We start from the raw sequence: 27,468 nt of genomic DNA, 5'->3' as shown, positions 1-27,468 counted from the left end.
GACTCCTGTATTCATTACTCACAAGTCAAGCCATGGAAGAAAACAGAAGAGGACACTCAATATACCTGTCAACAAGCTACAACATGCAGTGCCAGTTCAACAAAGATATAAAACTACAGCTGACCACAGAAAATATCACTCAACCTTAGATGGACACTGCTATAAGGATTCTGAGGCTTGAGACTAGCAAGAGGGAGAGGCCCTCTTGCTAGTTCATGGCTAGCCCTCGCCATCCCAGTTCAGCAGGAGGTAGCCAGAAAGACCTCGATGCCCCTATTCCCAAAGAATTGGGCCTCCCATCTCTTGAGAGGGGAATGTTAGGTAATTAGAATAGAAAACAGGAGTCAAAACAGCGGTGGCTATAAGACAAGGAAGGGAAAAGCCCACGAAAATAGAACAAAGAAAGGTCAAAGGAAGGTCTGAGGACCGGAGTGAGGACTTCAGGTAGAACAGCACTCCTGACTAAGCCCAATTTGCATAGGGTAGGCCCAGGGGGAAGAAAAAAAATATATAAAAAGAGGAGCCAAAGGGCTCTCGCTCCCTCTCTCTCTCCTGCATGCGTGCTCTCTCTCTCTCTGTCTCTCTCTCTCTAGCCTGCATGCGTGCACTCTTTCTCTCTCTCTCTCTCTCCCCCAAGTGTGTGGGCTCTTCCCCCTTCTCTCCCCCCCCCCCACATGCGTGTGCTCTTTCTCTCTCCCTCTCTCTCTCTCTCTCTCATGCGCGCTGACACACTCCTCCACTCTCTTCTCTTCGCATCTTTGGTTTGGCATGCCCTCATGCTTGGAGGATGGATTCTCCTGCTACCTTCTAAATAAAATAGAGCTGTAACACTGATTTGTTTAAGAGCTATAACACAGTTTGTCCAAGACCCGAGAGCTGTGACGCATCGAGGGTTTTAATGTCCGTCGCTCCAAATCTTTGTTGTGACGAGGCAGAACCGAGGAGCATACACTTGCCTGACAGTTACTGAATGGTTTGCCTTGGAAACAAACAGATCATTCTGTCATTTTTGAGATTTCCCTCAAGTACTGCATTTCAGACTCTTCTCTTGATTGTAAGGACTACTCCATTTCTTCTAGGGTCTTGCCCACAGAAGTATATATAATTGCCATCCAATTTAAATTTGCCCATTCCCATCCATTTTAGTTCTGATTCCTAAAAGGTTAATGTTCACTCTTGCCATCTTCTGTTTGACTGCTTCCAAATTATCTTGATTCATGGACCTAATATTCCAGGTTCCCATGTAACATTGTTCAGATATTTGAGCTCTCTGAATCATAGAGCAAATATCCACTGGCTATTTCACATATGGCAATGTATAAGTTTTGATGTTACTTTTTCAATTAGTCCCTCTCTCGCTTTCCTCCACTGTGTCTGCAAGTCTCATTGACATGTCTGTTTCTCCAGTGCTGCCCTACAAAAAGCTTAACTAGTAATATCTTTCCAGATTCTGTACATATACATTAATACACGATGTTCGCTTTTCTCTCTCTGGCTTACTTCACTCTGTACAATAAGCTTTAGGATCATCCACCACATTAAAACTGACTCAAATGTGTTCCTTTTTATGACTGAGTAATATTTCATTGAATATATATATATATATATATATATCACCAATTCTGCATCCATTTGCCTTTCAGTGGACACCTACCTAGCTTCTAGGTCCTAACTATTGTAAATAGTGCTTCAGTGGGGGTACAAGTGTCTCTTTAAATTATAGTTTCCTCAGGGTATATGCCCAGTACTGGGATTACTGGTTCATATGACAGCTTTATTCCTAATTTTTTTAAGGAATTATTCTGTTCTCTGCAGTGGCTGTATCAGTTTACATTCCCATCAACAGTGCAAGATGTTTCCCTTTTCTTCATATCCTCTTCAGCATTTATTTTGAGAGTCAATTCCTAGGTAGCTTTTAAGAAGTCTGGGGTCTGCAAGGAAGAGAAAAGTTAGATTTCTAGTATAGTCTGCAGTTAGAAAAGTTTATTCCTCCAGCTCTGTTTTTCATTGTCAAGATTGCTTTGGCTATTTGGAGCCTTTGGTGTTTCTACACAAATTGGGATTTTTTTTTTTTTTTTTTTTTTTTTTTGCTCTAGCTCTTTGAAAAATACCATTGGTAGTTTGATAGGGATTGCAATGAATCTATAGATTGCAATGAGTAGTGTTATCATTTTCATGATATTGATTCTTCCAAACAAAGAACATGGTGTAGCTCTCCATCTGTTTGTGTCATCTTCGGTTTCATTCATCAGTGTCTTATAATTTTCTGCATACAAGTATTTTGTCTCTTTAGGTAGGTTTATTCTAGGTCATGCTATATAAACTTTTTAATGTGTTCTTGGAATTTGTTTGCTAGAATTTTGTTGAGGACTTTTGCATCCATGTTCATCTGTGATATTGGCCTGAAATTTTCTCTTTTTGTGACATCTTTATCTGGTTTTGGTATCAGGGTAATGGTGGCTTTGTAGAATGAATTCAGGAGTTTTCCTTTCTCTGCAATTTTCTTGAAGAATTTGAGCAGTATAGGTGTTGGCTCTTCTCTAAACTTTTGGGAGACTTCACTTCTGAAGCCATTTGGCTCTGGACTTTGGTTTGTTGAAAGATTTTTTCTTTATTGTTTCAATTTCTGTGCTTGTGATTCATTTGTTTATATTTTCTATTTCTTCCTGGTTCAGTTTTGGAAGGTTATACTTTTGTAAGAATTTGTCCATTTCACTGAGGCTTTCCATTTTACTGGCATGTAATTGCTCATAGTAGTCTCTTTATGAGCTTTTGCATTTCTGTGTTGTCTATTATAATTTCTTTTTAATTTCTAATTTTATAGAGTGGAATTCTCCCTTTTTTTCTTAATGAGTCTGGGCTAATGGTTCATCAGTTTTGTTTATCTTCTCAAAGAACCAGCTTTTTTTTTTTTTTTTTTTGCTATTATCTTTTTCATTTCATTTTCATTTATTTCTGCTCTGATCTTCATGATTTCTTTCCTTCTACTGACTTTGTTTTGTTGTTGTTGCTGCCGTTTTCATTGTTTTTCTTTTTCTAGTTGCTTTAGGTATAAGATTGCATTGTTTATTCAACATTTTTACTGTTTGTTGTGGTGGGCTTGTGTTGCTATAAATTTCCCTCTTAGAACTGCTTCTAATGCATCCCATAGGTTTTGAGTTGTGTTTTCATTGTCATTTGTTTCTAAATATATTTTGACTTACTGCTTGCTTTCTTTATGATCTGTTGGTTATTTAGAAGAGCATTGTTAAGCCTCCATGTTTTACAGTTTTTTTTTTTTTCTTTGTTTGTTTTTTATCTTTCCTGTAGTTGATATCTAACCTCATAACATTGTGGTCAGAAAAGATGTTTGAAATTATTTCAATTAAAGAAAAAGTGCCAAGCCTTGATTTGTGACCCAAGATGTGTTCTATCCTGGAAAATGTTCCATGTACACTTGAGGAAAAAGCACAATCTATTGTTTTTGGATGACATGTGCTGTAGATATAAATTAGGTTCACTGGTCCAATGTATCATTTAAAGCTTGTGTTTCCTTATTAATCTTATGTCTGGATGATCTATCTGTTGGTGTGAGTAGAGTATTAAACTCTCCCACTATTTTCTTACTGTTGATTTCCCCTTTAGTGGTTCTTAGCATTTGCCTTATGTATTAAGGTTCTCCTATGTTGGGTGCATACATACTTATAATTGTTATATCTTCTTATTGGATTGAAACCTTGATCATTATGCAGTGTCCCTCTGTGTCTCTTAATAAAGGTCTTTATTTAAAAATGTATTTTATTTGATGTGAGTATAGCTACTCCCAATTCCTTTTGATTTCCATTTGCATGAAATATCTTTTTCCAGTCCCTCACTTTCAAACTGTAGGTCTGAGATGTCCCTTGTAGATAGCATATATAGGGGTCTTGTTTTTATATCCATTCAGTCAATCTGTGTCTTTTGTTTATAGAATTTAGTCCATTCACATTTAAGGTAATTATTGATATGAATGATGCTATTGAAAAAGGAAATGGCAACCCACTCCAATATTCTTGCCTGGAAAATCCCACGGACAGAGGATCCTGGTGGGCTACAGTCCATGAGGTCATTTTCTCCTTCAAATCTGAATGAAATTCTTGTTGAATAGAGTAATCTTGATTGTATTTCCCTTTCATCTCTTTAAGTATATCCTGCCACTCCCTCTGACCTGCAGAGTTTCCCTTGGAGGATCAGCTGTTAGCCTCATGGGGATCCCCATGTATGTTATTCATTGCTTTTCTCTTACTGCTTTTAATATCTGTCCTTAATGTTTAATTTTTGTTAGTTTGATTAATATGTGTCTTGGCATATTTCTCCTTAGGCTTATCCTGTATGAAACTCTCTGGTCTTCCTAGAATTGGGTGGCTAATTCCTTTCCCATGTTCAATAACTTTTCCACTATTATCTCTAATATTTTCTCATATCCTTTTCTTTTGTCTTCTTTTTCTTGGACCCCTCTGATTTGAATGTTGTTACACTTAATGTTGTCCCAGAGGTCTCTGAAACTGTCCTCATTTCTTTTTATTCTTTTTTTCTTTATTCTACTCTCCTTTAGTTATTTCAACCATTGTATCTTCCAACTCACTTATACATTTTTCTGCCTCAATTATTCTGCTACTGGTTTCCTCTAGGGTGTTTTTGATCTCAGTTATTGTGTTATCCATTGTCCATTGACTATTCTTCAATTATCCTAGGTCCTTGTTAAACATTTTTTGTATCTTCTTGATCTGTGCCTCTAGTCTATTTATCTGTTCCTCCATTTTATTTTCAAGATTTTGGGTCATCTTTACTAACATTGCTCTAAATTCCTTTGCAGGCAGACTGTTATTTCCTCTTCATTTGTTTGGTCTCGTAGGTTTTACCATGTTCCTTCATCTGCTACGTATTTCTGTCTTTACATTTTGCTTTATTTACTGTGTTTATGTTTCCATTCTGCAGGTGAAAGGTCACAATTCCTGTTAAATGTGGAGTCTTCCCCCCATGAGTGGGGCTGGACAAGTGCCTTGTGAAGGCTTCCTGTTTGGTGGGACTTGTGCCTGTGTTCTGGCGGATAAAGCTGGATCTTGTCTCTCTGAAGGGCAATGCCATGTCCAGTAGTATGTTTTGGGGTGTCTTTGGGTTTCATATGGCTTTGGGCAGCCTATCTGCTATTGTGCCAAGTTGTGCACCTGTTTTGCTGGAGAAATGGCATGGGGCATCTGGCACTGAAACTTGCTAATCTTTGGGTGGGGCTTGGTTTTGATGTTGAAATGGAGGCCTTTGGGAGAACTCTTGCTGATTAATGCTCCATGGTATCAGGAGTTCTCTGGTGGTTCAAAGACTTGAACTTGGGTCTTCTACGTCTGGGATTCAGGCCTGACCCTATACTATAGCACCAAGACTGCACAGGTCACAAAGCACGGAAGGCAAAGCTCCAAAACTTGGTGAAAGCAACACTCAACAGCCCAGAACACCCAAAGAAATTCACACCAAAGCCCTCTAATATTTCTAGGAAGGGCTCTGGACCTGTTGTGGACAGTGAGGGGTCAGGTCAGTGTCAGATCTGGCCTTACTCCAGCTTAGATTTGCTCTCAAAGGCCACAGTTGTCCTGAAAGTCCACAGTTCCAGACTGATTGTGGGGATTTAATTCACTGCACCTGTGCCTTCAGGAGCTAATTATGTTTCTCTTCTTTGGCCACATAGTCCCTGGTGTTGTGCTTTGGATTTGGGCCCAGCTCTGCTTGTAGGCCATCTTCTGGTGTCCATTCCCTGTCTAAGCAAGAGAGGCAAAAGCCAAGGCTTATTAGAGCTCACTTGCTCACTTGAGCTGGGGAGAGTGAGGGTATGACAGCCACGTTTGGGATGTACAAGGAAGTGCCTGCTGTGGTAGAGACTTGGTGGATAATGCTACAGTCTGAAGTGGGTCATGCACTCTACTAGAAGATCTGGCCTCAGGTTGTGAGTCCCTAGGAGGAGCCAAGATGCTTAGGGTCCCAGCAAGGTGTGGGCAGTAACCCGTGCCTGCTCACAGGCTGGTGGCAGCTTCCACCGCTGAGGTCAGGACCACAGCAGCTACATTTTGTCTGCTGCCTCAGGCACTTTGCCTGACTTGGCAATGGCTAGTGGCTTACATTTTCCCCTCTGGGATTGTAAACTGCAGTCAGTTCTAATGCTACTGCTGCTGCTCCTACTAATTTTGCCAACTTTGGCAGCTGCTGGGGCACACTGCCACTGTCTGAGAACACGCAGAGTCAGAGTGTCCTGGTGATAAAGATATCTTGCCTCTCTGGGACACCCAGTCTTTTCTCTGGATTTCCTCAGGTGTGTCATACTAGTCCTTTCAAAATATCTTCATGCCACTGAACTCCCATTTTCTCTCGGCATCTGAAACCCAAGCCTAAACCTTGGCACCCCACCCCCACTTGAGCCCCAGCATCCCACACTCACTCTCTGCCCTGGGTGAGAGCACGTGAGCCACTTCTCAAGGGGAAGAGACATTCAGCAGCAATCTGTGTGGTGAATTCTGCTTTGCCTTCTGAGTACCCGCTGTTACACTCCCTCTGAGGTTCCAAAGTTCCCACCTGTCCTGACATGTGAAGGAGTTACTGAGTGTGCAGAAACTTTTCCTTCTTCACAACTCCCTCCCCAGGGCACTTCCCTCCCTGAAGCCCTTTGTCTCTTTTTTTTAAATCTTTATCTTTTACCTTACCTCATTCTAAGGAGATTGACTTGCCTTCTTGTAAGTTAAGTGTTTTCTGCCAGCATTCTGAAGATATTCTGTAGGAGCTGTTCTTATGTAGATGAATTTTTGATGTATTTGTGGGGAGGAAAGTGATCTCTTCCTCTTATTCTTCCACCATCTTGGAAATTCCCTCTGTGCCTTTGTTGATAGTAAAAATAACTCCAAGGAATCATCTGTAGCAAAAACAAATCTCCCTTGGTTTTTCTTTCTGTCAGTGGTTGAGATGAGATGAGAGAGATGTTGATAGACCTTCCCAGATCAAGTCCTGCCACCGCACCTCCCTCTCAGAACCTTACTCCTTCACACCCCAGGACTCTTCAGAAGCCCCTCCACTTACAAAATTTTAACTTTAGACTTATAAAAATCTGTTTTTTTTTTTTATTTAAGTATAGGACTTTATCAAGTATATTAAAAGGCAAAATTTAATTTACTAAAGTTGGTTTTCTGTCAGTATAGCTATAGCATAGAGACAGCATTCTGAACTGAATTAACTGATAATAATAACCATTTGATTGATTAATTATTTGTATTGTAATTATGTACAAACTACAGCAACAGTGTCTTTTATTTATTTTATTTCAGCTTTTTGTTTAGGTTATTTTATTAAAACAATCAAGAATTTGAGACCGTAAGTACATCTCAGTTGAAGAAGAACTTCAGTCCTGTAAAATGTTATTTGCTTCATGGTAGAATGCTGCTGATAAAGCTTTGCGTTAACTTACTTTGTTTAAGCAAAAAGGATCCTGCCGAAATCCCTGTTGTTGAAAACCCCTAAGTGTATGCAGGGTGTTGAATGTTACTTTTTCTTTTCCACTTTTGTTTATTTTTTCATTTATTTATTTATTTTTTTTAAATTGGAGTACTGTTGCTTTACACTGCCAGTTCTGCTGTCCAGCAAAGTGAACCAATCGTACAAATCCATATCTCCTCTCTTTCATGGATTTATTTCCCGTTTAGGTCACCACAGAGCACCAAAGGACTTTTCTGTGCTATACCGCAAGTTCTCGTTAGTACTCTGTTTCATACAAAGAAGTGTATACATGCCAATCACATGCTTCCAGTTCACCCCACCCCCCATTTCCCCGTGGTATCCGTATGTGTGTTCCCTACATGTGTGTCTCTATTTCTGCTTTGCAAATGAGATCGTCTATACCATTTTTCTAAATTCCACATATATGTGTTAATATATGATATTTGTTTATTTCTTTCTGACTTACTTCACTCTGTATGACAGTCTCTAGCTCCATCCATGTCTCTGCAAATGACACATTTTTGTTCCCTTTAAGACAGTAATATTCCGCTGTATATGTGTGCCACACCTTGTATATCTATTCCTCCACTGATGGACGTTTAGGTTGCTTCCAAATCCTGGCTATTGTATACAATGCTGCAATGAACATTGAATTATATGTCATTTTGAATTATAATTTTTGCTGGGTACACACCTAGGAGTGGGATTGAAGGGTCATACAGTAGTTCTATTTTTAGTTTTTTAAGGAACCCCCTACTGTTCTCCATAGTGGCTGTATCAGTTTACACTTCCACAATAAGTAAGAGGGTTACAGTGTCGGAGGTTCCTTTTCTCCACACTGCAACATTTATTGTTTGTAGATTTATTGATCATGGCCACTCTGACCAGAGTGAGGTGATAATTCATTGTAGTTTTGGTTAATAATAAATGATGTTGAACATCTTTTCATGTACCTCTTGGCCATCTGTATGTCTTCTTTAGAGAAATGTCTAAACTTAGACTATATGCCCATTTTTAATTAATTAATTAATTAATTTGATATTGAGCTCAATCTGTGGTTGTGTGCTCAGTCATGTCTTGCTCTTTGGACTGTAGTTAGCCAGGCTCCTCTGTCCATGTGCTTTCCCCCAGGCAAGAATACTGGAGTGGGTTGCCATTTCTTTTTCCAGGGAATCTTCTTGACTCAGGCATTGAACCCACATCTTCTGCATCTCCTGCATTGGCAGGCAACTTCTTAACACTGTGCCACTTGGGAAGCCCTTATTAAGTTTACTTAGGTTCCATTTGTTTATTTTTGTTTTTATTTTCATCAATCTAGGAGGTGAGCTTAAAAAGATCTTGAGCAGCAGTGTTTTTTTTTTTTTTTTTTTTAATGTCATATTAATTCAACCATTTAAATTTAGAATGCAAGAAAAATTGTTTTATGTTGAATTTCAGTCCCAAACTTCTACAAAATACATTAATTTTCTTTTACTCTTTCTTTCTTTCTTTTTTTTATTTTTTTTTACTAAATTATATCTTACATATCTATTCATAGCCCCCATATTCTTTCATATGACATATAGATTATGGTATTTTTATTCAAGGAAACCTCTAACATTTTTTCCTAACTTCATGGATAATCTTTAATATGATATCATTCTGAGATTTAAGAATGTATTTTTCCTTTTTTGTCTTATGTTTTACTAAATAGCTTCTTGACCAAGTGTCTAGATAATATATGTTAGAAAATTTATGAATATATATATGGATAGATGTTAGTTTTCTGAACTTGAAAAGTGTAACTATTAACATAAAATAATGCTGATTATAATAACAATAACAGTATTGCTATTTTTAAAAATTTTATAACATCATACCAAACAATTTATGAGGCATTTTTTTTTAAAAAGACCAGGAATAGGTAAGTCCAAAGATGATGCCCATGGGAAAAAAAAAATACATTTTGCAAAATATCACATAACATAAAATTGTAAAGGCTTCAGATTATTCTATATGGTTTCCTATACTGATATTTCTGGTTTTCTTACTTCATGGAAATGTTATGGGAATAATGGTATGCGATTTTGACATGTTTAAAATTTATAAGAGACATGAAAGAGATGTGACATTCATTGGTTTTTTCATTAAAGCAGATAAGAATGGACTATAGGTTATGACATTTCCTTTCAAAGAAATTTCTAAAAAATCACCCTTCAGTGTGAAGATAACCTTCAATATCATATCACACTGGCTCTTTGGAGACAATTATTCTCCCCCATTTTTCTACACTTTTCTCACATATCACACTTGTCAAAATATCTAAGAAATACTTGTCACCATATTATACCAATAGATAGAGTTGGTAAGTATTCTTTGACTTTAAAAATAATAAAACCCAAGCCAAAATAATGATAAATATTATAATTAACAACATATTTCTAGTATTGATTTGAAATAGCTAAATTCTTCAAGATATTCAAGACAGACAAAGAAACTTTTTCACTGAAAGCTTTTATTTGGAACTAAGTTGATTAATTTACAAATTCTGATGAAGAAGGTAAAATTAAAGGTGTATTTGAAGTGCAAGAGAGATATTTTGAATCACTTGTAAGGTATTTTTATATTATCATTGGAGATGGAAATGAGTAAAACCAAGAAAGAACAAATTGTGCTGTAAAATGAATGATGGAAGATAAACATAGAGAAATAAAAGAGTATGAGATTCCTATGAATGTAACAACAAAATTTTGAAACATTATTATTAATCACAGCAACTAAGTGTGAGGCTGGGAAATAAGGAAATAACCAACAAGCAAAAATGTTATCCAGTTATCTCATGATAAAACATACAGCACTTTGTTTGGCCAAATGAAGAATCAGATTTTGTTAGGCATTTCCCTCCATACTCTTTTGTTGACCATGGTGGCTACTCCATTTCTTCTATGGGATTCCTGCCCACAGTAATAGATATAATGGTCATCTGAGTTAAATTCACCCATTCCAGTCCATTTTAGTTCGCTGATTCCTAGAATGTCAACATTCACTCTTGCCATCTCCTGTTTGACCACTGCCCATTTGCCTTGATTCATGGCCCTAACATTCCAGGTTCCTATGCAATATTGGGCTTTACAGCATCGGACCTTGCTTCTACCACTAGTCACTTCCACAACTGGGTATTGTTTTTGCTTTGGCTCCATCTCTTTATTCTTTCTGGAGTTATTTCTCCACTGATCTCCCGTAGCATATTGGGCACCTGCTGACCTGGGGAGTTTCTCTTTCAGTATCCTATCATTTTGCCTTCTCATACTGTTCATGGGGTTCTCAAGGCAAGAATACTGAAGTGGTTTCATTGAGTTAGACAAGGCTGTGTTCCTGTGATCAGATTGGCTAGTTTTCTGTGATTATGGTTTTAGTGTGTCTGCCCTCTGATGCCCTCTCGCAACACCTACCATCTTACTTGGGTTTCTCTTACCTTGGACGAGGGGAATCTCCTCACTGCCGCCCTTCCTGACCTTCAACGTGGAGTAGCTCCTCTTGGCCCTCCTGCGCCAACGCAGCCACCTCTCCTTTGACATGGGGTAGCTCCTCTCAGCCGCCAGCCCAGACCTCGGACATGGGGTAGCTCCTCTGGGCCACTCCTATGCTGTCGCAGCCTGGCACTATTGGTCGCTGGCCCTGACCTTGGGCGAGGTGCAGCTCCTCACCGCCATGCTTCTGTGTGGTCCATCACAGCCAGCCAAGAATAAAAGTATACAAATAACTCCAGAATTCTCCATATTAATTATAAATAGGCACACTAAATTATTTTAAGCTATATATGAGACAATTATTCCACTTCCATTGTTTTGAATTAATATAAAGGAAGTAAGCTATAAATACAAATATTTTACTTGTGCAAAGTAAAAGTGTCCTATATTAAGATCCTGGAAGAGATTATATATATGTAAAAGAGAGAAAGAGAAATAAAAGTTTAGAAGAATTGCCTAATTATTGTAACTAGAACCAATAGTACATTGTTGAATACAAGTGGATACAGTGATCATCCTTGTTCCTAACCTTAAGAGGAAAGAATCCTTTCTTTTTCTGTTAAGTATGATGCTAGTTGAAGTCTTTTTGAAGATATTCTTTATGCTTTGTGACAACCTAGAAGGTGGGATGAGGTGGGAGGTGGGTGGTGGGGTTCAGGAAGGATAGGATTTATGTATGCTTATGGCTGATTCATGTTGATGTATGGCAAAAAACCAACACAATATAGCAAAGCAATTATTCTGCAATTTAAAATAAATTAAAACAAAAAAATTGCAATTTGTTCATCAAATAAAAATATTTTATATTTCCTCTTATATATTGGCTTAAATAGTTCACAAAATGTATTACTGTGACAAGTAATTAAAATTATAGAAAAAGTCCACAAAATATATTCAGTTTTCCATTCAACAAACACCATTATAGGTTTGGAAGTTTCCTGGAGAAAACAATTAATTCAGTTCAGTCTCTCAGTCGTGTTTGACTCTTTGAGACCCCATGTCAGGTCTCCCTGTCCATCACCAACTCCTGGAGTTTACTCATGTCCACTGAGTCAGTGATGCCATCCAAACATCTCTTCCTCTGTTGTCCCCTTCTCTTCCCACCTTTAATCTTTTCTTTCAACAGGGTCTTTTCCAGTGAGTCATTTCTTCTCATCAGGTGGCCAAAGTATTGGAGTTTCAGCTTCAGAATCAGTCCTTCCAATGAATATTCAGGACTGATTTCCTTTAGGATGGACTGGGTGGATCTCCATGCTGTCCAAGGGACTCTCAAGAGTCTTCTTCAACACCCCATTCCAAAACCATCAATTTTTAGGCACCCAGCTTTCTTTATAGTCCAACTTTCACATCCATACATCACTACTGGAAAAACCATAGCCTTGACTAGATGGACCTTTGTGGCAAAGTATATGCTGTCTAGGTTGATCATAACTTTTATTCTAAGGAGCAAGTGTCTTTTCATTTCATGGCTGCAGTCACCATCTGCAGTGATTTTGGAGCCCCCCCCCCAAAAAATAAAGTCTGTCATCGTTTTCATTGTTTTCCCACCTGTTTGCCGTGAAGTATGGAATCAGATGTCATGATCTTAGCTTTTGGAATGCTGAGTTTTAAGTCAACTTTTTCACTCTCCTCTTTCACTTTCATCAAGAGGAGGCTCTTTAGTTCTTCTTCGCTTTTTGCCATAAGGGTGGTGTCATCTGTGTATCTAAGGTTATTGATATTTCTCCTGTCAATCTCGATTCCAGCTTGTGCTTCATCCAGTCCAGCATTTCTCATGACGTACTATGATATGTTAAATAAACAGGGTGACAATAAACAACCTTGACATACTCCTTTCCCGGTTTGGGACCAGTCTGAAAACACAAAGGAAGTTGAATCTACTCTTAAGAAGTTTAGAGTTCGGAAGAAAGGGAAATGATCACATTATGCATATTTGAGAACTATTGTTGAACCACTAAGTCATGTTCAACTTTTCAGGCCTGTATGGACTGTAGCTTGCTAAGCTCCCCTGTCCTTCACTATCTCCTGGAGTTCACTCAAATTCATGTCCACTGAGTCAGTAATGCTATCTATTTCATCCTCTGCTACTCTCTTCTCCTTTTGTCTCCAGTCTTTCCCAGCATCACGGTCTTTGACAATAAGTCAGCACTTCACATCAGGTGGCCAAAATAGTTTGATCTTCTTGCAGTCCAAGTGACTCTAGAGAGTCTTCTTCAGCACCACAATTTGAAACCATAAATTCTTTATTGCTCAGTCTTTTTTATGGTACAACTCCCATATCTATACATGACTACTGGAAAAACAATAGCTTCGACAATATGCACCTTTGTCAGCAAAGTCGTGTCTCTGGTTTTTAATATACTATCTAGGTTTGTCACAGTTTTCCTTGCAAGGAGCTAGGGTCTTTTAAATTCATTGCTGTAGTCATTGTCCACAGTGATTTTGGAGTTCAAGAAAATAAAATCTGTCATTGCTTCCACTTTTTCCCCTTCTACTTGCCATGAAGTGATGGGACCAGATACCATGATCTTAGTTTTTTTTTTTTTTTTTTTTTTTTCAGTTTCTTCTTCTTTTTTTTTTTTTAATGTTGAGTTTCAAGACAACTTTTTCACTGTCTTCTCTCACCCTCATCAAGAGGCTCTTTAAATAAGTAAGCATTAGTTGCTTAGTTATGCCTGACTCTTCAATCCCTTATATAGCCTGCCAGGCTCCTCTGTCTATGGAATTCTCCAGGCAAGAATACTGTAGTGGGTAGCCATTTCCTTCTCCAGGGGATCTTCTCCATCCAGGGATCAAACCCAAGTCTCTCGTATTGAAGGCAGGTTCTTTACTGTTTGAGCCACCAAGGAAGCCCTTATAGGCAATGTAATTTATTTGTATCCCATCTTCACCAAGATATCTAGCTTGGTGCTGAGCAGCCATTGATCTTATGTGAAAACTCACCTATTCATGACATGCATCGTAATGAAAACTACATCAAATAAGAAAGGACTAAAAAAGGTTCAGTGTTTTGCATATATATATATATATATATATATATCCATATATATATATATGGAATTATAGCAACTGTGACATATTCACAGCAAGACATAGAAGAAATGCAGATGTTCTAATTTTGATACCCACGATAGGGTACACTTAGTGCCTTAACATAATAATACATGTTAAGTTGAATGGTTTATTCTGATAAGAACAAAAAAGGTGTATCTTACCTCTTACCTGCCTTAAAAAAAAAAAAAAAAATCTGCTTTTGCCATAGGGTGTAGAAACTCACCATACTTAGAATTCTGCCTAATTCACACAGTAGAACATAGGGAGAGGAAGTAGGTTGGTGAGAAGAAATCACGTTAATCTTTTAGTCCCCAGACATCAAAGGTTTTCACATTCCCTCCAAGGTCATTTTACTGCAGTGAGTTGAGACTTACACATTATGCTTTCCATCTTCTTCACAGGGTGTTTTGAGAATTAATGAGATACTCAGCTCAATTCGCATATTTCTCCACACCTCTGTGGATCTACTCCATACCCCAAGGAGTACTTTACAGGCATCCTTTATTGGAGTTTCAGTATGCTCAATTAATAATAATTTAATTAAATTTTTATTTTAAAAATAACATCAAACTCCCCAATGCTTTCGAACTTACAAGTGTTCCTCTCTGTAAAACACATATTAATTAGGGATCCCAGCTACATTTGGTGTTCTTTGGCTGTCTTGAACTATCTAACCAAGCACTTCTCTCTTCAATTAAAACACACACACACACATACACACAAATGTAACTGGGGGAAATCCTGTGCAAAATTAATATGCATCTTGCACCCTATTCATTGCTTCTGAACATGGAGTTCTTATTGCAATTAGTTGGAGTTCTGTGCACTGATAAAATGAAGCGGTTGCAGAAGGGAATGCCAATCTGGCCCTTCACCTTTACTGTTGTGATTAATTTAAACTTAAGCCATGAAGACGTAATCTTAAGGATCAGTTGACTTTTCAAGATAATTCTTTGGTGTTTTACAGATTTTTGAAGTTCCCCCTCCTAGTAGTTTATTTAATGACTAAATAACTAACCAATTATATAGGAAACTATTTAGAGAAGGAAGTAGGAGAGATGGAGGTGGGAGAAACAGAACAAAAAAAAAAAAATGAAGAAACTGAGTGTGAGCTAGAATCCTAAAAGGTTGCATTGATTCTTCAAAGTTTTAATCAAATTGTTGTGTGTTGTTGTAGAAAGCATAATGGCTTTTTGGTAAAAAATAATTTATCTTACTCTTGGAATTCCCTGGCAATCCAGTGGTTAGAGTTTTGTGCTTCCACTGCAGGGGAAGCCAGCTCAATCTGTGGCCAGGGAACTAAAATCTTGGTGGGGTGGGGAGGATTATTTGTTCTGTTCTTAACGATTAGAAACTTACGAACACCTTATATAGTTTCCAGCGAATCATTTAACTTCTGCACTCCCTAGGTTTCTCATTTACATAAAGAGAGAACTATATCATCTCCAGGCACTATTTCAACCCTAAATTAAGTCTGTGTCACAGTTCAACCCAAGGGCTGTTCCTATGTCTCAGAAACCATATTTCACTTGTTCACATCTCCTGCTAAATAAATTGCTTAATGGGAGAGATTGTGGCATACCCACTTCTTATATCCACAAGGTAAGCACAAGGTAGGCCTTAGAAAACACATTTACTGAAAAAGGCAAAATAAATAAATAGCATTAAATTGAAAAAAAAATTTGTAAGTAAATAATATATGCAACATATTTTCAACTTCAAAAATTTTACATTTTGAGGGAGGTAACAATAAGTGACAGTGAGAAATACAAGGCGTGTTAATAAATAATAGGCAGGTTTTACTAAAAAGTAAAATCAAGAAAAGTAGAATGACCTGTATCACAAAGCCTGTGAGGAAGAAAAGGCAATTTTATAAAAGAAAACTAGTCCACAATGGCCTCAGCTGCTGTCCTAAACTGCAGAATGCAGTTTAGTCTGTGTTTAATGGTCCACAAGTGGCAAATTATCATTTTTCATTTGTTTTTATTTCTTCCTGGTAATTGGAAAGATAATATAATAGCATCAAAAATAGCATTTAGACTTCTTACAATAAGAACCCAACAGAAAGCAACTATTTTGAGACTTAATGAAATATCCATGGGCAGTTCTAAGAAGAATGAGATAATCACTAAACAGAGCTGTTTGATGAAATATCCAATTTAGTTGTTTTGTATAGATGTTATCTCCCGCCACATAAGGAGGAGATTTTCATACAAAATGACTAATCAGCATTAATTTTGGCTGCCAAATTAGTCTACCCCTCCAGCTTCTCGCGTTAACTTTATAAATGGCACTCAGTACAAAGTAACTTACCTAAAACAGACTATTTCACATTCTTTCCTTAACTATCTAGAATTTGTCTTTTTGTTTTTGATTTTTGTGTGTGTGTGTGTTTTTAATTCTTTCCTTCTTATCTGGTTTTTCTATTTCTTATATTCAAAATAGCATCATCTTCTTTCCCTATTTTTCTCTTGCTTCTGTTTACCTCTTCCTCCACTAAATCAATTTATTAATCTTTTCTACCTTTCTGTTCTTATCTGACAACCAACAGTCATGAATTTGATCTTAACAAATTATGGAGTCAACTTTCCTGGTCTGGTTAAAGAATAATTTTCAATCTGCTACTGGTTGTCTTTGAATGTAACTGAAAAAAATTATATCTTAAATGGATAATTTAAAAGACAAGCTGGTCTTACATTTAGATCTTTAATCTATTTTGAGTTTATTTTTGTGTATGGTGTTAGAAAGTGTTCTAGTTTCATTCTTTTACAAGTGGTTGACCAGTTTCTCCAGCACCACTTGTTAAAGAGGCTGTCTTTTCTCCGTTGTATATTCTTGCCTCCTTTGTCGAGATAAGCTGTCCATAGGTATGTGGATTTATCTCTGGGCTTTCTATTCTGTTCCATTGATCTATATTTCTGTCTTTGTGCCAGTACTATACTGTCTTGATGACTGTGGCTTTGTAGTAGAGACTGAAGTCAGGCAGGTTGATTCCTCCAGTTCCATTCTTCTTTCTCAAGATTACTTTGGCTATTCGAGGTTTTTTGTATTTCCATACAAGTTGTGAAATTATTTGTTCTAGTTCTGTGAAAAATACTGTTGGTAGCTTGATAGGGATTGCATTGAATCTATAGATTGCTTTGGGTAGTATAGTCATTTTGACAATATTGATTCTTCCAATCCATGAACATGGTGTATTTCTCCATCTATTTGTGTCCTCTTTGATTTCTTTCATCAGTGTTTTATAGTTTTCTATATATAGGTCTTTTGTTTCTTTAGGTAGATATATTCCTAAGTATTTCATTCTTTGCATTGCAACGGTGAATGTTATTGTTTCCTTAATTTCTCTCTGTTTTCTCATTGTTAGTGTGTAGGAATGCAAAGGATTTCTGTGTGTTAATTTTATATCATTCAACTTTACTATAATCATTGATTAGCCCTAGTAATTTTCTGGTAGAGTCTTTAGGGTTTTCTATGTAGAGGATCATGTCCTCTGCAAACAGTGAGAGTTTTACTTTTTTTCCTATCTGGATTCCATTTATTTCTTTTTCTGCTCTGATTGCTGTGGCCAAAACTTCCAAAACTATGTTGAATAGTAGTGGTGAGAGTGGGCATCTTTGCCTTGTTTCTGACTTTAGGGGAAATGTTTTCAATTTTTTACCATTGAAGATATTGTTTGCTATGGGTTTGTCATATATATATAGCTTTTATTATATTGAGGTTGGAATATTGGAATATTATATATTCCATTCCTGCTTTCTGGAGAGCTTTTATCATAAACAGGTGTTGAATTTTGTCAAAGGCTTTTTCTGCATCTATTGAGATAATCATATGGTTTTTATCAATGGATTAAAGATCTAAATGTAAGACCAGAAATGATAAAACTCCTAGAGGAGAACACAGGCAAAACACTCTCTGACATAAATCACAGCAAGATCCTCTATGAGCCACCTCCCAGAATATTGGAAATAAAAGCAAAAATAAACAAATGGGACCTAATTAAACCTAAAAGCTTTTGCCCAACAAGGGAAACTATAACCAAGGTGAAAATACAGCCTTCAGAATGGGATAAAATAATAGCAAATGAAGCAACAGACAAAGAATTAATCTCAAAAATATACAAGCAAGTCCTGCAGCTCAATTCTAGAAAAAATAAATGACCCAGTCAAAAAGTGGGCCAAAGAACTAAACAGACGTTTCTCCAAAGGAGACATACAGATGGCTAACAAACGCATGAAAAGATGCTCAACATCACTCATTATTAGAGAAATGCAAATCAAAACCACAAAGGGAACCCTCTTACACTGTTGGTGGGAATGCAAACTAGTACAGACACTATAGAGAACAGTGTAGAGATTCCTTAAAAAACTGGAAATAGAACTGCCATATGACTCACAATCCCACTCCTGGGCATACACACCGAGGAAACCAGAACTGAAAGAGACGCGTGTACCCCATTGTTCATCGCAGCACTGTTTATAATAGCCAGGACATGGAAGCAACCTAGATGTCCATCAGCAGACGAATGGATAAGAAAGCTGTGGTACATATACACAATGGAATATTACCAGCCATTAAAAAGAATACATTTGAATCAGTTCTAATGAGGTGGATGAAACTGGAGCCCATTATATGGAGTGAAGTAAGCCAGAAAGAAAAACACCAATATGGTATACTAATGCATATATATGGAATTTAGAAAGATGGTAACGATAAATGTATATGCAAGACAGAAAGAGAAATACAGATGTATAGAACAGACTTTTGGACTCTGTGGGAGAAGGCGAGGGTGGGATGATCTGAGAGAGTAGCATTGAAACATATATATTATCAATTGTGAAACAGATCGCCAGTCCAGGTTGGATGCATGAGACAAGTGCTTGGGGCTGGTGCACTGGGATGACCCAGAGGGATGGGATGGGTAGGGAGGTGAGAGGGGGGCTCAGAATGGGGAACACATGTAAATCCATGGCTGATTCATATCAATGTATGGCAAAAACTACTACAATATTGTAAAGTAATTAGCCTCCAACTAATATAAATAAATGAAAAAAAAAAAAAAAAAAAAGACAAGCTAAGTTTTATTACTGTTTAAGGCCAAATCGTCACAATAAATATATGTGATCATATCATATCAATTTAGCCCCTCACAGAATCACTTTCTCTAAGTTGAGTTGCAGTGTTAAGCCTTTGGGTTTATCTAAGGATGTTAAAAAAAAAAAAAAAAAAAAAGGCTTGTGACAATGATGACAATCAAAATCCACTAAATACATATCCTTCTGGGAGAGATGAAGAGAAAGAAAGTCATTGCTTTTTCTCACAAATGTTATTCTTCCTTTGCTTTTTCCCTTTTTTTTCTTTTTTCTCTTTGACAGCTAGGAAACTTAACATCAAATTTTATATTCACTTCTAGCAACTGGTAACAAAACAATATAACCGGTTTAAGCCTGTAAACAGAATGCAGTTCTAAGTATGTCTGTTTTCTACTATTTAATTTTGTTATCATGCCTTCTAGACTCAGAAATGAACTTTGTGCTGAATCCAAAGTCTGATGAAGTATCCAACAAAGCTATTTTACAGAAATACTCTCTCCTGGCATGTCAGGAGGAGATCCTTATACAAAATGATTAATCAGCCTTACCTGTGTATAACACTTCCATGTGCTAACACCTATGAAGTATGATGTCATTGAGTGTTACAGAATTGATTCTATATTTAGAGAGATGCAAGTTGGTATTTGTACATGCTACTTACAAATATAGAATTTGAGTCCAGCTCAATAAAATACACAGTTGAGTTTTTAATGGTTAATTGATGGGTTTTATTTGAAATAAAATAGATATAGAGAATTTCTAAATTCAGTTTCAAAATTATGCTCTTATTATGTGTAAGTTTAACCATATTAAGCTGCACTGGAAATATATTCCAATAAGGAAATTTGTAAGGAGGTGATATAGGTGCTTGAGAATCTCTTTGACAAATATTTTAATCAGTAAGCTAGATAATAGTTACAATGAGATCAATGTAAACTTTAGCTTTCTACTCTTATGGAATCAGTATGTTTACATTTTAATCAACTTTCTTCTAAATAGACCACATAATGGTTATCTAATGCCTTCAAGTTGGCAAAAAATATCCTTCAGAAGAGAAATTGAATATACTCTTTGTTCATCTTTTTCAATCTCCACTAATAATGTCAGAAAAAATAACTGACACTGGGAGCCATTATTCTATTACTGTTAAATGTTATTGATATTGTTCTAACCAGGAGTTCTATGGATTATACACAACCTCCTTCTCTAACTGCCGTGGATAGGAGGTCTGGGAAAAGAATTGCCAGGGGACTCTCATTTTCTCTGTTACAATGATTCATACACCAATTTCATCTGATATCTTTAACCCTATTTCAAAAATCTTGATAAAAGTGCAAGCGGAGGGCCCATAGTCAATGACTGTTTGCTTCACAGATTCAGAGTATAGTTGTGGGAAAACTAAATGAGGGTGAGAGATTAATGTGACAGTTTTGGCCATCATATCAGCTTAGCAATCTGTATAGTGAGGACACTTGTTGCTGTAGTGATGAGAAGATTGTTTGACATAGTTCTAATTCATATGCAAGCCAAACTCTACCGGACTTTAAATGTTTAAAAAGAAGTTAATTGCACATATTCAGGAATGACATAATAATATATAGAAGATTTTTTTTTTTTTTTTTTAAGTTACAGAATCCAAGTTTCTCTATTTCCTCTAGCTCAGGACCTGGTGTTTCTAAGAGCAAGTGAAGCAAATACCATAGGGCTAACCAAGAATGGATTTGCTGTCACTTTATTTAAATTAACATTCTCACACTTCAGCTGTATTATTTGTGGTATAGTTCCTGTGACACAGCTCACAAACATTTGTGTTACAGTAGTGAGCACTATTGATCTAGATGCAGTTCAGAGAGGATGACTAACATTCCCCTCAGGCCTTTTTCAATTTGCACAGTTGCATAGAGTTTATTAAACATCACTTACTCTCTATCTTTCCCAACTAAATATCTGCTAGTACACAAAAGCCTCAAGTACTAGAAGGCAGTCTATTAAGAAATGAGTGTTTGACTAGGAGTTTCCTCATTGAATCTCTTTTATTATTCAGGTCACAAAAGTCGTATGAAAAGGAAAAGAATACTTATTTTTTTCATATTGTGAGAAACACAGGTGTCTAGATAAGAAAGAAAAAGTTCAATTTAGCATATCTGCATCCATCATTTCTAATTTTTTTCTAAATAATAAGATATTTTTTCTATCATTCAGCAAATCATTTCTGATTACCTCTGAATCAAATTCTGTTCTCAGAATTATATAGAATGACTGCTGATTTTTCTATTATCTGGACTAAGTGCCAATATACAGATTTGAATTTAACCACAATAGATTAGATCAAACAGAAGGCTAACTCTTGCAAATTTGAAGAGAAAAAAAAAAAAAAAAAAATTGTTCTATGCTCCATAAAGGCAATATGTTGAATTCACTTTCATGGGAGGTCACTGAGCCTGATACCATGGCTATATAATTTTATGACTCTTAATAACATTTGTTGTATGCAAAGCATAGATAATGACAGACGGAAGTGAACCTTATGCTTTGGTGCATATACTATTGTTCTTTGTGGTTCATGGAGAATAAAACAATACATTGAAAAACACAGCTAACTGCCAAAGGAAGAAATTGAGAAATAATATTTATAGATTTAATTTTTAGTTAAATTTCTAAGCCTGAAGTATCATAATCTATTCTGCTATATTCTAATGACTTCCTTGTATTTTGAAAAACAAATGTTAAGAAACGTTAGTTGAGAAATGTGTTTGTGCCAAAATTGTACAAGAGAAGCTCTTTTTCCTGTCTGTAGTCTAATTTTATTTTTACTCTTTCTTTTTTCTACCTAGGAAGGTACTCTCTAAGGTTGAAAGCATCTTCTCTAGTAAAATAATGAAAAAAGAAAATCATGTTAGATATAAATGGAACTCAGATACAAATGATTTGACACATTTTAACTTTTGTTATAAGATAAACTCCATTTACCTTGGTTTGCATTATGAGAACCAAGAGCTTCCAGATGTCCAAGCTGGGTTTTCAAAAGGAAGAGGAACTAGAGATCAAATTGCCAACATTTTGCTGCATTATAGAGAAAGCAAGGTAACTTCAGGAAAACATCTATCTCTGTTTCATTGACTACGCTTAAACCTTTGACTGTGTAGATCATGACAAACTGTGGAAAGCTCTTAGAGAGAGGGGAATACCAGACCATCTTACCTGTCTCCTGAGAAGCCTTTATGCAGGTCAAGAAGCAATAGTTAGAACACTGTATGGAACAACTGATTGGTTCAAGATCAAGAAAGAAGTACAACAGGGCTGTCTGCTGTCACCCTGTTTGGTTAACCTACACACTGAGCACATCATGAGAAATGCCAGTCTGGATGAGTTACAAACTGGAGTCAAGATAAGTGAGAGAAACATCACCAACCTCAGACATGAGGATGGTACCATTCTAATGGCAGAAAGAGAAGACGGTGCCTCGCCTTTTGATGAGGGTGCAGGAGCAGGGTGAAAGTTCTGGGTTAAAAGTAATATTAAAAAAAACTAAGTTCATGGCATCTGGTCCCATTACTTCATGATAAATAGAAGGGGGAAATGTGGAAGTAGTGATGGATTTCCTCTTCTTAGGCTCCAACATCACTGATGATGCTGACTACAGACATGAAATCAGAAGATGATTGCTTCTTGGCAGGAAGATGATGACAAACCTAGACAGTGTGTTGAAAAGCAGAGACATTACTTTGCTGACAAAGGTCCGTATAGTCAAGGCTACGGTCTACCTAGTGGTCATGAATGGTTGTGAGACCTGGATTGTAAAAAAGGCAGAATGTCAAAGAACTGATGCTTTCAAACTGTGGTGCTGGAAAAGACGCCTGAAAGTCCCTTGGACAGCAATGAAATCCAACCAGTCAATTTTAAGAGAGATCAGCCCTGAATATTCACTCTAAGGACCGATTCTGAAGCTGAAACTTTAGTATTTTAGTCATGTGATATGAACAAACTACTCATTAGAAAAGTCCCTGACGCTGAGAAAGATTGAGGGAAGAAGCAGAGGGCGTCAGAGGAGGAGATGGCTGCACGGTATCACCTATGCAATGAACATGAACTTGCGCAAAATCCGGGAGAAGGTGAGGGAAAGGGAAGCCTGGAGTGGTTCCCTGTCCATGGGGTATTAAAGAGTCAGACAGGACTGGGTGACTGAACAGCAACAAACTCCACTTATAAGGAAATCATGATTAAACGAGGTTTCAGGAGTTTCCGAAACTTTATTCTTAGGACAACTTTTTGCAGGATTCGTCAAGACCTTTTAGTGTGCCATGAGGATCACTCTCTATCCAGAATATATTTGCTTTAGAATGATTATATATTATTAAATACTTTCAAGATAAAAGAGAATTTAATTAGAAAAGTTCCCATTTACAAATGATTGAAAGACATCTCAGAACTAGTAAGTGACAAAGCAGATCCTAGAAACCAGTTCCTACGATGGTTAAGAAGGACATTTGGAAAATAAAATTCCTCTTCAAAAGAATAAAATACTATTTTCATTGTACAGTGAGATAAACTGTGAATTCCTTCTTTGTGAGCTCAGACAAATGAAGCTCAAATGAAAAAGCAAAACTAGATTGGAAAATCCATTGACTTAATGTACAATGTCCATCCTCTTGACACTTTAGGTTAAAAATGAAAAGAGGTAAAAAAAAAAAAAAGTAGTCTATGTAGAGTGCTCATTTATAACACAAAGAAAGATTTGCATGCTGCAGAAACTGATGGGGATTTTTGATTTGTTGAATGGAGCTTATTAATTTCCTTCTTTAGATAATTAAACATTTGGTAGTCAAAATAATTGAAATCATTGAAAATAAAAGATTTAACCTTGACAGTACATTCAGTCTGATGGGTGAAACTCATCTCAGTAAGGAAAAAGTATTCTCTTAAATTTTTTAATGATACTTATGATGCTTTCTGGGTGCATAATACACTTTCTATTTAAACAAATCAGCTATGCTACTCGGTATGACCCTTTGGGTTTGAGTTCAGTAAAAGCAACACAGAGTGGCAATGTCCTCCTTTGTTTAAACTTTAGGTAATGAGTCAGCCACAAAAACTGAGGGAAAATATATTGTTTAAGTCCATGTGTTGCAATGTGTGGCAATAGCAGTAGAATTGGGGTTAAGAAAATGGATTTTAATGTAGAATAAATTCTTACTGATTTTTTTTTTTTAAGAAAATTAAGTGCTAACTTGAAGAATTCTGAGGGTACTAGAAATTTGAACATTTATTTACTACATATTTTTTCTTATATGTGTTCAATAAATGGAAAAATAAGGAAATTTTTTAGATAAAATATCTAATGCCTGAAAATCTCAATTCAGTGGTAGGTATTGATACATTTTAACTTTATATCAGAAACAATTGAAGGCTTCTGTATAAAGCAACTACTTCATTTTCTAAAATAATCTTCAGTTAGTTTCAGTGAGAGTCTTGGTTGAATTTGTTCTGAGCCCATTTGTGCCCAGGTATGTAGATTAACCACATAGCTGGTCACAAATTTTTGAAATGAAGATAAATCCTTACTTTTTGTGAAGAATGTTCAAACCATGAAACAAAATTATTGCATTTTAATTCCTGAGTTCTTAAGACCTGGTTTCAAGTTTTAACTTTAGGAATTGTCAGGTGTATGGCATTAACTGGTAAATTGTCTCTCATTTTTTACATGTAGGAAATGAGAATAAGTATGGCTGCTCACTTACATAACATCTTGTTGTGAAGATCAGGCCACATTGATGCCCATAGAAGTGCAGTAGGAAATCATAGTGGAAATTGTATTTGTTATCTTTTGAATGATAAAGAAGAGATAAGAATGAATTTGAATGTGAAACAGAGGAAGGTGTCTATAAATAACTCTATTTAGAAACTACACAAAGAAAAAGAAAACCTGAGAAGACAACAGAAAACTGGCTAGCACAAATGCTGAAGTCTCTGAATGTCTATTATAACTATTTATTTTGCATTGTTTCCAATATTCCTATAGCTCCTGTTATTCAGGTTCCTCTGCTGTTTCTCAAGACAATTCTTGATTTAAAATAAATATATAAATGAAGAAAGTACTTTGATCTTCTCTCTTTGGCTTCCACATCTTCTGTTCCTTCTTCAGACTCCCTTGCTTTCCCCTGGATCTCTGTTAGGAAACGATCTGAAGCAATATCTGTAAGTGATGCTTATATCCACAAAGACACATGTTTTCACTTTCTGACCAAACTGAAGACCTAGACTGTGCAGAACTTTGCAATTCGAAAAGTAAGTTTCAAAGAAAGTTTAAATTTGGTACTTTATTTACAGTGTGAGTGGTCTTTATCTAAAATAATCATGATTTCTCATGTGGATTCCTTTTTTTAAATGTTGAAATTTATTTTAATAAAGTGATCTTTGTTTCAATACAAGAGTTTTTACTAAAATTATTTACTGCTTTAGACTTTTATTTCAAAATGTTTGAAAAACAAAGTTAAATACCTTAGTATTTGATAATGATACACTAATTTCATTTCATGTTCTCTGGGAATTAAGACCTCAATATGTTAGCAAGATTGATTCATTGAACCTTTCTTTTTAGTGTTTTAGGCAAATCATCCAGAGAAGGCAATGGCACCCCACTCCAGTACTCTTGCCTGGAAAATTCCATGGCTGGAGGAGCCTGGTAGGCTGCAGTCCATGGGTCACGAAGAGTCAGACACAAGTGAGCGACTTCACTTTCACTTTTCACTTTCCTGCATTGGAGAAGGAAATGGCAACCCACTCCAGTGTTCTTGCCTGGAGAATCCCAGGGACGGGGGAGCCTGGTGGACTGCCGTCTTTGGGGTCGCACAGAGTCGGACACGACTGATGCGACTTAGCAGCAGCAGCAGCAGGCAAATCATCTAATCATTTCATAAATCTTTATTTCATAGGTAAAAATCAATCATGTTTATAACAATCAAACCCGAAAAGATAACACTAACTGAATTTTTGGTCTATCTATTTTTAATTAGCTTTATGGGGGTATAATTTTTTGAAGTATAATTTTTATGATACAATTCACTCATTTTAAGTGTTGAATATTTGAATATTGAATATTTCAGTTGAATATTTTCAATTGACTATTGATTTTTTATTTATTTTTTTAAATTTTCAGTTGTGTACTCACCAACATAATGCAATTTGGAGCATTTCTATAACCTTAATGTCCATTTTCAATTACAATTCTCACTTCTAGCACCTTGCAGTCACTAATTTACTTTCTTATTTTATAGATTTGTCTTTTGTGGATATTTCATATAAATGGAATTATATAATACCTGGTTTCTTTATCATGTTGCTTCAAAACTTATTCATGTTTGAGTGCATATTAATATTTCATACTTCAACTGATTAATAGTATTTCAATAGTATTTCAATACACCATTTTGCTTAGCTATTCATCTGATGTTAAAAATTGTGTTGCTTATACTTTTTTTGGCTATTTTAAATAATGTTGCTATGAACATCATATATGTGTCTTGTGTGGCCGTATGTTTTCCTTTATCTCAGATATTTACCCAGAAGTAGCATTGCTGGATTACATGATAAGTGTATATTAACTTTTTAAGAAACTGTCAAATTTCTTTCAAAGCGACTGCATTATTTTGCATTTCTACCAATAGTGTATGAGATTCTAATTTATCCACATTCTCATCAGTAGAATTTGTAGGTGTGAAGTGGTATCTCATTTTGTTTTAAATTTAACTTTCTCTCATGTGAAATAATGTCAAGCATTAAGTCATGTGTTTATTAATCATTCATATATCTCCTCTGTTGAAATATTTTCACTGGTGAAACTGGATATTTGTCTTTTTATTATTGAGTAATAGCTTGTTTAATCTTCTGGCTATATATTCTTTATTAAGGACTTATTATAAGGTATACAATTTGCAAATATTCTCTTCCAATCTGTGATATGAATTTTAATTTTCTTAATGGTGCCCTGTGTGGTGTAGAGATATCTTATGTCTGTCATTTTACTATTTGTTTTCTATTTATTTTCCATAAAACAATCAAGAAATTTATCAAAATGAGAAATATTTAGCAAATGTTATTGTCAAATCCATCAGAAAATTAATGTGTAGTTTAAACACTAGCTATAAAGCCTGAACCAACGTTTAGGATAAATCAGACTGTAAATACTGAGTCAACAAATGAAAAGAATATCCAATCTCATTAATATTTAAATAAATGTAAACCCTAAAGCCATGATCATGTATTTTGCTTATTATATCAGTAAAATGAAAAAGCAATTAATCATGACATCTCTTGAAGTGGTT

The sequence above is a fragment of the Dama dama genome, chromosome 30 (assembly GCF_033118175.1).
Source record: "Dama dama isolate Ldn47 chromosome 30, ASM3311817v1, whole genome shotgun sequence".
NCBI lineage: Eukaryota > Metazoa > Chordata > Mammalia > Artiodactyla > Cervidae > Dama > Dama dama.
The sequence above is the reverse complement of the archived record's forward strand: the minus strand, read 5'-3'. Positions refer to the sequence as shown.